Genomic DNA, 12,979 nt, shown 5'->3' with positions numbered 1-12,979 from the left:
TTTTTTGTATTTTACTTGATTAGTTAATTAGTCAACATTAATTAACCAACTTTAGAAGCAACGATGCTAAGCCATATTTTATATACTGGTAGGGTTGACTTCCAAGATGAAAGCTTTCGTGGAACATGTTGGAAATTCCCTGTAATCATGCTAAAAAGATCGCTGCCCTTAGAGTTGAACGCGTTCTTGAGCCCCTGGTGGCCGATGGATGAACTAGGGATGAGCCGGAAAGCTGGGGATGTCCCTATTATATAACATGTTAAAGTTAAAATCTTTGTGAATTTTATGCATTTTATGCATTCTCCCAACCCGAATCGTAAGATAGCGAAATTTAAATTACCGTTCTTGGACAATTTGCAGAATTAAAAAAAAGTTTTAAACAATTTTCAATAAAGCTCGGCTCAGCCTCCATCAGGTTTAAATAAATACAACCACGTGTTTTTGTAGGCCCCAAGCACGGTGGAAATCACGGATTGGAAGACAGTGGTACAGACCTACTACGTGAAAGCTGCCTCAGCGTTCACGCCCATGTATCGCGCGACGTCATCAACCGCCACCGTCTATCCTATGTCGCCTGGCACCATGTGACGGTACAATAATTTCCTCCGCACTGCGGAATTTTGCGCAACAAGAAAGCGGACGAGGCTGCTCTGGGAGGGTTGCAATTACGAAATGTATAAAAAATTTTTTCCGTAAAGCACGATATCACAGAGCCAAAGAATAAGGTTGCTTTAGAGGGATGCTGAACAGCTTTTCGAAAACTTTTGTTGGTAGTATTCCTTTATAGTGTTCTTTACGTTGAATTCAAAAACTTGTTTGTTTCTCGTGTACCAAAGCCATATTTCTTTGCTGAAACAAACGACCTCTGCCAGGAGGCGTGATCAAAGCTCTGGATGCCTTTCGTAATTCGCTGGTGGAAGATGATGTCATATTCGGAAGCGCCAGCACTACGGTGACCGCTCGGCCTGAAGAGCTGATTTTGTTTCTGTTCAAATACGGCCCAGGAAGTTTTCTGGGGAATTGAAGGCGCCCACAATCCTTAGTATAAGGGAGTCTGAGGGAAACATAAACGTAACAAGGTCACTCTGACCGAGCTTTGAAAAAGGGTTTTCCCCCTACGACTCGTGGCGGACTTGGGTTTCTGGGATGCAGACAACTTAGGTAGACATTGAATTGTCGTTTAAGTACTAACGCTAGCTAATCAGAATTCCTAGAACAATTTTTCAACACACTGTAACTCCTTTCTCGCACGTGTAAGGTTGTTTGTAGATTTGGGCAGGTGGCAACAAGCTGTTTGCAGCGCCCTGCATCGATTCATGCGTGCAGGTAGCAGCGGTGTGGCCGCCGATCTCCGCCTCGCGCGGAGGTTCTGGTGCCGCGTCGCTCCGTGGCTGGTAAGCGTAAAGAATGTTAGGTTTGGCATCGCGGCACAATCCCAGCTTTAGAATAGGGAAACCAAGTGGTGAGATGCCCGAAAAGTTAGTGGTACCTAGACGCAACACGTCCGCGTGCGACGAGTTTTTCAAGAGCGCCTTCCCCAACAGCTTGCAGCCGGCTTGGTTTGTTCGTATGTTGAAAATTTTAGGCTTAATTAGCTTGGAAATAGATACTTGGTGGCTGCTATCGCTACAACTGGGAATGACAATATCTAACAAAGTTTCTCACCAAACTCTCATCCCGTTTCTCTCATGTAGAACTTTATTTTAGTGTGAGTTCCACTTTAGCGATCGGAGCTGCGTTGAATCTTTCGCGCAGGTAGTGCCATTCTTCGGCCCCTCGGCACATCACGTGCTCGGGTACGTGTTGACGCTGGGTCGGCCACCAGCCTCCACGGCCGGTGGGCGTTGAGAATCTTTGGCTTAGCATCGCGGCACAAATTTGTTCATCATCATCGTCATGATTATCAACAGCCTATTTAGGTCCAATGCTGGACAAAGACCTCTCCCATTGTCCTCCAACGGCTCCTGTCCTGCGGGATTCGAGCCCATTCTTTGCCACCGGAATTGCTTATTTTGTCTGTCCATCGGGTGAATGGCCTACCCCTCCCTTCCACACGTCTCGCGGTATGCACTCAGTCACCCTGGTAATCGAGCGGTTTCCATTTCGCCTAACTACGAAGCCAGCCGAAGTCCATTTCTTTTTTTTTATTTGAACTATGATATCTCGCACTCGAGTGTGTTCCAGGATTCTCTCTCCCGTAAAGTAACTCCTATCAATGACCCCTTTCAAAACCACGCGGACCAGTCAACCCTTTCAAAATCATCCGGAGTTTTTCAACACACTATCACCCACTGTCTTGCGTGTTTAACTTCTTTGCGATTGCTTGATTATATAGAGCTGCGACGAGCAGTTGCTGCCGTGGCCTACGACGGTTTGAGCCGCTTCGAGAGCCGTATGGGAATACTCGGCCGGCGTTTGTAGAAAACAGAAAACGCGTTGCATTCCAGCTTAATTTATTTCTTGCTAACGACGTGCGGATTCTATACTTAACTAATCTATCTTCAGGGCCCACAATGTTAAACAGGAAAACCAGCAAAACCTTTTAGAGCCCAGAGCGTCTCGCTCCATCTCAATTTTGCGTTGCCTGCAGAAGGATCGTGGTTCGATTTCCGGTGCCGCACAATTGCCACCGGATTTTAAAAAATTCGCGTGTTGATGTAATTGCAGGATAAGGCTTGGGGTGCGGCCTGACCCCGGCGTCCATTCCCGGTAACGCACTCCCTCACCAGAGCAGGATTGGCCACCCTGGTGTAGTACTGGCCACAACCTCCCATGGATATTCCAATTGACCCACGGCCTTTAGTCTACAGTGGCTGCGAAGCGAGTGACCACGGCGGCGGTCAGTCCTGTGACGCCGCAGATGGTGCTAAGAATCCCTCGAGCCGGACAGGCCACCATTGGCATACGACCTTGGCTACGTTTAAGGCGAGAACTTTATCTAGCAAGGCAAGTCAAGAGGTGTTGTTCGAGGAATTAGAGGGCATTAAATGGGATGTCATATGGTTTAGTGAGGTTAGGAGGATAGGTGAAGCCTTTACAGTGCTGAAAAATGTATACGTCCTATGTTACCGTGGTCTAGTGGACAGAAGAGAACTGGGAGTGGGATTTCTAGTCAATACAAGCATAGCTGGCAACATAGACAAATACTATAGCATTAACGAAACGTTAGCCGGGATTGTCATTAGGCTTAACAAGAGGTACAAATTCAAGGTGGTACAGGGCTACGCTCCTACATCCAGCCATGACTAGGTAGTGGAACGCTTCTATGAAGATGTGGAATCGGCAATGGCTAAAGTAAAAACACAGTATACCGTAGTTATGGGAGATTTCAATGCTAAAGTAGGCAAGCATCAGGCTAGAGACAAAGCAGTTGGGAACTATGGTCTGGGGTGTAGAAATAGCCGGGGGGACCCACTAGTTGAGTTTGCAGAAAGGAATAACCTACGCATAATGAATACCTTCTTCTGTAAATGTGAGAGCCAGAAGTGGACGTGGAGGAGCCCGTACGGGGACCATAAAAATGAAATATACTTCATATTATGCGATACCCTGGCGTTGTGAAGGATGTGGAAGTGCTCCGAAGGGTAAGGTGTAGGGACCACCGCATGGTAAGATCTCGAATTAGGCTAGATTTGAGGAGGGACCGTAACAAGCTAGTAAGAAAGAAGCCGATCAATGAGCTGACAGTAACACGTAAAGTTGAAGAATTCAGGATCGCGCTGCAGAACCGATAAACGCCTCTTACCGAGGGAGCAGAGTTTACGACACAGGACGCCAGCCACAGGCATACACTCATTAGCACGGAGTGTACAGCAGACGTCGGGGGCTTGATAGCTACACAGGATACTGATAAACGTTCCCAGAAGGCGCAAGATTTAATTAGGAAACCAGAGAGCATGAAAATCTCCACTTCAGTTGACAGAATAGAACTAGCGGAGCTACCGAAGTTAATCAATAAGCAAATGACAGCCGACAAACGGAAGTTTAATATGGAGAGGATCGAGCATGCTGTAAAGAACTAAAATATCCCGAAAGCAGGGAAGAGATGTCTAGTCATGGGGAAAAATCAGATGTATGCACTTAAGGGAACGCAGGGCAATGACATCACAAATAGAGATAAAATAGTCATAGTAGCTGCGGAGTTCTATGTACAGTAGCCAGGACATTCAGCATAACACCTAACAAAAAAGCAGTTCAGAAGATACAGACATCCCACCAGTAGGGACAGAAGAAGCAAGGAAGGCTTTAAAAAAATGCAAGGGGTAAAGCACCCGGTGGATATCAGATAACAGCAGACCTCTTGAAGGATGGCGGGCAGATTGTACAAACCTGCATAAGCAAGGCCTAATTACCGCGAGTTAACGGAATCTTGGAAGAGAGCGAACATCACCCTAATCCATAATAAAGGTGATACTATAAAGGACTTGAAAACTACAGGCCGATCAGCTTACTGTCTGTCGTCTAAAACGTACATGCAAAGGTAATCGCTAATGCAGTTTCTCCCACCTTAGATATAAGTCAACCTAAAAAACAAGCACTGTTTCGTCTATTCAGCAATGAACCATATTCGCACTATCAATAAAGCGATAGAGAAATGCGCGCAGTATACTCAACCCTTATATATAGCCTTCATGATTGCGAGAAAACACTTCATTCGGTCGAAATTTCAGCAGCCCTTCAGGCATTCCAGAACTAGGGTGTAGACGAGCATGATTTAAGAATACTAAAGGATATCTACAATGGGTCCACAGCTACCGTGGGGTTACATAAGGAGAGCAGTAAAATACCTTTAGGAAGGGCATCAGACAAGGAGACACAATCTCCCTAATGTTATTTACAGCGTGTTTACAAGAAGTATTCAGGACGTTGGATTGGGAACAGGCAGGAGTAAGGGTTAATGAAGAATACCTCAGTAACCTCAGATTTTAACAAAACTTGGGGGGCTAGTTGGTTCATGATTCTTAAATATGTTTAGCGTGAAAAAGCAAAGACGGTACACACGAAAGGCGATCATTGTATTATTAATACGTCGGTGGTTCTTTTTAAATCGGAGAAATCTTTTTCGAGTGCTTCGGCTGCTTGAAACATATGCGTACTTGTGGTATCCTACTGTGGCACATGGTCCACATGCTCTAGCTATTTATATATTTAGCAACTTCGGCGGTGATTAAACTTCAGTTGAAAATTAGCGCCTGTCCTGTTTCCTCTCGTATGTACCATCGTTGGTTTTTTGCGTTAAACATATTTAGAACCTCAGATTTGCTGATGACGTTGCCTTGCTAAGTAACTCGGAGGATAATTTTAAAGCATGCTTATCGCACTCGACAAACATAGTAGAACCGTGGGCCTGAAAATTAATAGGCAGAAAACTAAAGTAATAAGCAACAACCTCGGGAGAGCACAGCGGTTTGAGATAGGTGGGGAGGCAGTGGAAGTGGTAAGCGAATGTATCTACTTCGGCCAAGTTGTGACTCAGGATCCCAACCATGAAGCAGAGATAATTAAAAGGATAAGAATGGGGTGGAGTGCATTCGGCAGGCATTCTCAGATAATAAATAGCAGCTTACCATTGTCCCTGATGAAGAAAGTGTATGGCAGCTGCATCTTACCGCTACTCACCTACCTGGCAAAAACTTGGAGGCTAACAATAAAAGAGGGTTCAACTTAAATTGAGAACGACTCAGGGAGAAAGAACGGACGATGATGGGTGTAACATTAAGGGACAAGAAGAGAGTGGAGTGGATCAAGGAACAAGAGAGTGTTGAGGACATGTTAGTAAAAATTAAGAAGAAATTGGCGTGCGCAGAGCATGTGATGTGAAGGCAACTAAACAGTTGGCCATTAAGGGTAACAGATTGGATCCCTAGAGAAGGAGAGCGTTGCAGGGGCCGGCAGAAAGTTAGATGTGCAGATGAGATCAAGAAGTTTGCGGGGATAAATTGGTCACAGTTGGCACAGGACCGGGGTAATTGGAGATTAATGTGAGAGATCTTTGCCTTGCAGTGGGCGTAAATAGGCTGGTGGTGGTGATGATGATAATAATAATAATGAAATTTCCTAATGTGTCAGGAACTTCGGGCACTTTCATATTTGTTTGAAACCGCCATTTGGCGCAAGAAGGAAGGAGCAACTGATGACAGTGGCGGCGTGGTGTACTCGTGAAGGCAATGGAGGAGTCACGGGCGTTTGGGTAGGAACCTCCAGTATCTAGGAGTCGTTTTAGAGAATGACTTAAGAACACAGTAGCATTATGGGTAAAAATTGACGCAGGGGCATCTCAAGGAAATAGATGTCAACAAAGCTTAGATTACACGTCCGCCTAATTCGAAAGTTCGCCCAGAAAACAGGGAAACTGCAAAGCGGCGGCGCACGTTGCTGGCAGTCTTCTCAATATGACGATACTTCCGGCCACTGCCTCTCAATTGTTAGCTCTTCCGGCGGTGTGGGAACGAGCACTGGACGTGCTGTAGGGTCAACTTTATTAAGGCAAATTAACTAAATCAGACACTGACTATAATATAACCCGAATAGGCTATGGCATACATAAGCCAGTATTAGAAAACAAGAAAGCTGCTGACGCTTAGTTTGTGACGCTCACTTCACGCATGAATTATGGAGATAATTTTGACGTTCAGAAAATTAAACAAGTTTCAATTGTAGAAAATGTAGTGGTTGACAAGGTTGTAGCTGAGGGAGACTGGGACAATTTGACAGGCGTAGACCACACTAAGGCGTATGATGAACTCGCTTCAAAATTGCTGCATATAAATAGGTTAAGCGAAAGAATGGTAACGAAAAAAAAAGAGAAACTGTATTTAACCCAAGAAATATGCAATTAAGCTATATGAACGAACATTTGTAGCACAGAAGTACGGCTAACCGAGGGGGTGAAATTTTAAAACAAGAATTGAGGGAAATGAGAAACAAACTTAATGCCAAAGCAAGGCTGGCCATGAACAATTGTTTCAAAGACAAACTAAATAACTGCCAAAAGGATGCAAGAAAATCATCGCGATTACCGAACTCATTAACGATCAGACAATCAGAAAATGGCATAGACGAGGTTATTACGATTAACTTCCCTACAAGACAAGCTGACTAATATCCCAATAAATTCGACGAATGTTCTGCGGACACCGCATGACAATTACGAAGCCACAGTGCAATGAAATAGTCACAGCTATACTGCCCAAAAATTAACATGCGTTCAGGGTATCTACCAGAAATAACAAGAGCAGTAAATATGGAATACAATTACAACAGCTCCTGTTAACACAATGCCAAGTTATGACGGAATCCGAATGAGAGACTTGATTGTGCACTTCGAGAAGCTGAAAGCATTGCTTGTGTACATTTTTTCAAAAACACTTGAAACAGGATAAACGCCGAAAGGAATGAAAATTTCATTGTTAGATGTGTTCGAACAGGGAAAAAAATAAGGCGTAGATTACAGTCCCATTGCTATATTATCCTGTTGAACCTGTATACTGGAAAAAGTCATTTTAGGCGCATGATCTTTTGCGATCGATTTCAGCTACTGTCGAGCGCACAACCTGGTTTTCCTACAGGAAGAAATACCACCACATTAAAATTTGCAGATTGTGTAAATAAGTAATAAAAAGTAATAATCTACCCACTGGGTTATTTAAGACCTTAAGACAGCATTGGATACCATTCGCCACAATATTATTTCCAAATTATCATTGAACGGATTTCGCGACACACACACACACACACACATATATATAAATAAATAAATAAATAAATAAATAAATAAATATATATATATATATATATATATATATCAAAGTTGCAGTCCTTATTGCCAGTGCTGTTTGGCGTTTTTTTTTCTTAACAGTGTTTTATAGTGCCGAATGAGGTATGATTGCTTTCTTTTTTTTATGCAGGAATAAATAATTGAAAATTCAGTTCGAGAAAAAATGCGCCGTTTTTTCCGGAAGCGGGAATCGAACCCACAACCTCCGCATAACGCGTGCGGTGCTCTACCATTGAGCTAGTTCCGCGGCGACTCCTTCCGCAGCACCGCCCGCGTTATGCAGAGGTTGTGAGTTCGATTCCCGCTTCCGGAAAAAACGGCGCATTTTTTCTCGAACTGAATTTTCAATTATTTATTCCTGCATAAAAAAAAGAAAGCAATGATACCTCATTCGGCACTATAAAACACTGTTAAAAAAAAAAAAACGCGAAACAGCACTGGCAATAAGGACTGCAACTTTGATATGTGTCCTTACGGAATCCCTCGTCCCGTACGTCTCTGTGCTAAAATATAGATTATATATATATATATATATATATATATATATATATATATATATATATAGAAAGGAAATGAGGGGCTCGTTGAGCGCGTGTTTTTCTTTCTTTCTTTCTTCTGTATATTAAAAAAAATGTGTACCTAATTAACCGTAGTAAAAAAGAAAAGAGCCTAACCACACCCCTATGCCTCCTTTGGCATTGTAGACTGCCCACCTATCTTTCTGTATTTCCTCAACGAGCCCCTCATTTCCTTACTATATTATTCTGCGAAAGCCTAGCGAGGGTCTCGGTTCTGGCAGCCTTGATGCCTAGGTAGCATAAGAGGGCTTCCCGCCAGTTACCCGCTCATGACAGGCTGTAGACGTTCGAGTCACGCCACGGGGGTTGAAAAGAAGGTCCCCTTCTCCCCGTGTAGTCAGAGTGGCGCTGGCTACCACCCTCAAGTGTCAGATACACTTCTAGTAAATATAAATAGCCTAGAAAGTGAAGGAGAACACAGTCGCCCAGATAGCCGAATTGGTAAGGCATTCGACATGTAATCGAAAGGCGTGGGTTCGGTCCCCACTCTGGGCGCGTGTTTTTCTTTCTTTCTTTCTTCTGTATATTAAAAAAATGTGTACCTAATTAACCGTAGTAAAAAAGAAAAGAGCCTAACCACACCCCTATGCCTCCTTTGGCATTGTAGACTGCCGACCTATCTTTCTGTATTTCCTCAACGAGCCCCTCATTTCCTTACTACATTATTCTGCGAAAGCCTAGCGAGGGTCTCGGTTCTGGCAGCCTTGATGCCTAGGTAGCATAAGAGGGCTTCCCGCCAGTTACCCGCTCATGACAGGCTGTAGACGTTCGAGTCACGCCCCGGGGGTTGAAAAGAAGGTCCCCTTCTCCCCGTGTAGTCAGAGTGGCGCTGGCTACCACCCTCAAGTGTCAGATACACTTCTAGTAAATATAAATAGCCTAGAAAGTGAAGGAGAACACAGTCGCCCAGATAGCCGAATTGGTAAGGCATTCGACATGTAATCGAAAGGCGTGGGTTCGGTCCCCACTCTGGGCGCGTGTTTTTCTTTCTTTCTTTCTTCTGTATATTAAAAAAAATGTGTACCTAATTAACCGTAGTAAAAAAGAAAAGAGCCTAACCACACCCCTATGCCTCCTTTGGCATTGTAGACTGCCGACCTATCTTTCTGTATTTCCTCAACGAGCCCCTCATTTCCTTACTATATTATTCTGCGAAAGCCTAGCGAGGGTCTCGGTTCTGGCAGCCTTGATGCCTAGGTAGCATAAGAGGGCTTCCCGCCAGTTACCCGCTCATGACAGGCTGTAGACGTTCGAGTCACGCCCCGGGGGTTGAAAAGAAGGTCCCCTTCTCCCCGTGTAGTCAGAGTGGCGCTGGCTACCACCCTCAAGTGTCAGATACACTTCTAGTAAATATAAATAGCCTAGAAAGTGAAGGAGAACACAGTCGCCCAGATAGCCGAATTGGTAAGGCATTCGACATGTAATCGAAAGGCGTGGGTTCGGTCCCCACTCTGGGCGCGTGTTTTTCTTTCTTTCTTTCTTCTGTATATTAAAAAAAATGTGTACCTAATTAACCGTAGTAAAAAAGAAAAGAGCCTAACCACACCCCTATGCCTCCTTTGGCATTGTAGACTGCCGACCTATCTTTCTGTATTTCCTCAACGAGCCCCTCATTTCCTTACTATATTATTCTGCGAAAGCCTAGCGAGGGTCTCGGTTCTGGCAGCCTTGATGCCTAGGTAGCATAAGAGGGCTTCCCGCCAGTTACCCGCTCATGACAGGCTGTAGACGTTCGAGTCACGCCCCGGGGGTTGAAAAGAAGGTCCCCTTCTCCCCGTGTAGTCAGAGTGGCGCTGGCTACCACCCTCAAGTGTCAGATACACTTCTAGTAAATATAAATAGCCTAGAAAGTGAAGGAGAACACAGTCGCCCAGATAGCCGAATTGGTAAGGCATTCGACATGTAATCGAAAGGCGTGGGTTCGGTCCCCACTCTGGGCGCGTGTTTTTCTTTCTTTCTTTCTTCTGTATATTAAAAAAATGTGTACCTAATTAACCGTAGTAAAAAAGAAAAGAGCCTAACCACACCCCTATGCCTCCTTTGGCATTGTAGACTGCCGACCTATCTTTCTGTATTTCCTCAACGAGCCCCTCATTTCCTTACTACATTATTCTGCGAAAGCCTAGCGAGGGTCTCGGTTCTGGCAGCCTTGATGCCTAGGTAGCATAAGAGGGCTTCCCGCCAGTTACCCGCTCATGACAGGCTGTAGACGTTCGAGTCACGCCCCGGGGGTTGAAAAGAAGGTCCCCTTCTCCTCGTGTAGTCAGAGTGGCGCTGGCTACCACCCTCAAGTGTCAGATACACTTCTAGTAAATATAAATAGCCTAGAAAGTGAAGGAGAACACAGTCGCCCAGATAGCCGAATTGGTAAGGCATTCGACATGTAATCGAAAGGCGTGGGTTCGCTCCCCACTCTGGGCACGTGTTTTTCTTTCTTTCTTTCTTCTGCATATTAAAAAAAATGTGTACCTAATTAACCGTAGTAAAAAAGAAAAGAGCCTAACCACACCCCTATGCCTCCTTTGGCATTGTAGACTGCCGACCTATCTTTCTGTATTTCCTCAACGAGCCCCTCATTTCCTTACTATATTATTCTGCGAAAGCCTAGCGAGGGTCTCGGTTCTGGCAGCCTTGATGCCTAGGTAGCATAAGAGGGCTTCCCGCCAGTTACCCGCTCATGACAGGCTGTAGACGTTCGAGTCACGCCCCGGGGGTTGAAAAGAAGGTCCCCTTCTCCCCGTGTAGTCAGAGTGGCGCTGGCTACCACCCTCAAGTGTCAGATACACTTCTAGTAAATATAAATAGCCTAGAAAGTGAAGGAGAACACAGTCGCCCAGATAGCCGAATTGGTAAGGCATTCGACATGTAATCGAAAGGCGTGGGTTCGGTCCCCACTCTGGGCGCGTGTTTTTCTTTCTTTCTTTCTTCTGTATATTAAAAAAAATGTGTACCTAATTAACCGTAGTAAAAAAGAAAAGAGCCTAACCACACCCCTATGCCTCCTTTGGCATTGTAGACTGCCGACCTATCTTTCTGTATTTCCTCAACGAGCCCCTCATTTCCTTACTATATTATTCTGCGAAAGCCTAGCGAGGGTCTCGGTTCTGGCAGCCTTGATGCCTAGGTAGCATAAGAGGGCTTCCCGCCAGTTACCCGCTCATGACAGGCTGTAGACGTTCGAGTCACGCCCCGGGGGTTGAAAAGAAGGTCCCCTTCTCCCCGTGTAGTCAGAGTGGCGCTGGCTACCACCCTCAAGTGTCAGATACACTTCTAGTAAATATAAATAGCCTAGAAAGTGAAGGAGAACACAGTCGCCCAGATAGCCGAATTGGTAAGGCATTCGACATGTAATCGAAAGGCGTGGGTTCGGTCCCCACTCTGGGCGCGTGTTTTTCTTTCTTTCTTTCTTCTGTATATTAAAAAAAAAATGTGTACCTAATTAACCGTAGTAAAAAAGAAAAGAGCCTAACCACACCCCTATGCCTCCTTTGGCATTGTAGACTGCCGACCTATCTTTCTGTATATATATATATATATATATATATATATATATATATATATATATATATATATATATATATACATATATATATACAGGAACAAAGTTTTCCTGGACGCCGGTAGAATATACACAAAAATGGTTTCGACCACGGTAAAAAAAGAGAAAAGATTTAATAACGTTTCGGCCGAGGGACCGGCCTTCGTCAGATACAGTGATGGCATTTGTCCTGCAGCTTATATATGTTTCAAAACTACAAATCAGCTACAGCAGTTGAATGAGGAAAGGGAAGAAAAGGAAAGAGGCAAACACGAGAAACAGGGGCTTGTCTAAAGCATTACATAGACGCTATGGTGCCCAGAATTATCAATAAAGGTTTTCTGCACGATGTCTGTGCTTATACAAAAGCAAGGCTATCTTTACAAGGTTGTCTCTATGAACACCAAGGACACGAGTAACGACCCTTAACAGCGATAACATGAACAATTGCCTATGAATATTCAGTACAACAGCAGAAAACAGTGTTATAACATTACTGCGTGTTCAGGCAGCTTAATTTCCCCGGACTTTCGTTTAAACCAGATACTAAGGTGTTAAATTTGTAAATTAGGAATGACTCGCGCACTTCTCTATCATGGTGGGTATGAAAACCAGACTGAAGGATGGTGGCTTTGATATGATCAAAGGAATGGCCTGTAACGTTCACGTGTTTGGACAGCGGAAGATGCGGAAGGGAGGTTACATGTGCCATGTGGTTATTGAAACGCAGTCTAAACGATAGCGCCGTTTGACCAATGTATTGCAGGTTGCAAAGAGAACATTCTAACATATAGATTACGTTTTCACTGTCACAGAAAAGATCGCTATTTATTTTTAGGCAGTACTTCGAGGCTGAACTGGTAACCGATCGGGTAGTAATGTGTGCGCAAACCTTGCAACGGGGCTTGTTGCAAGGATGGCACCCAGATGGAGCCACACGTGTGGTTTTTGATGAAGTTAAAATATCACGAAGGTTTCTAGCTCTGCGGTATACTACTCGTGGCGGTTCGGGAAAAATTTCTTGCAGCCGATCACTCTGCTTGAGAATATTGTAGCGTTTACTTAAAATGTTCCTAACTTTAGGCA

The sequence above is a fragment of the Haemaphysalis longicornis genome, unplaced genomic scaffold (genome assembly GCF_048455015.1).
Source record: "Haemaphysalis longicornis isolate Haplotype H1 unplaced genomic scaffold, Haemaphysalis longicornis Haplotype H1 scaffold_5, whole genome shotgun sequence".
Lineage (NCBI taxonomy): Eukaryota > Metazoa > Arthropoda > Arachnida > Ixodida > Ixodidae > Haemaphysalis > Haemaphysalis longicornis.
This window is presented reverse-complemented; position numbering follows the sequence as displayed.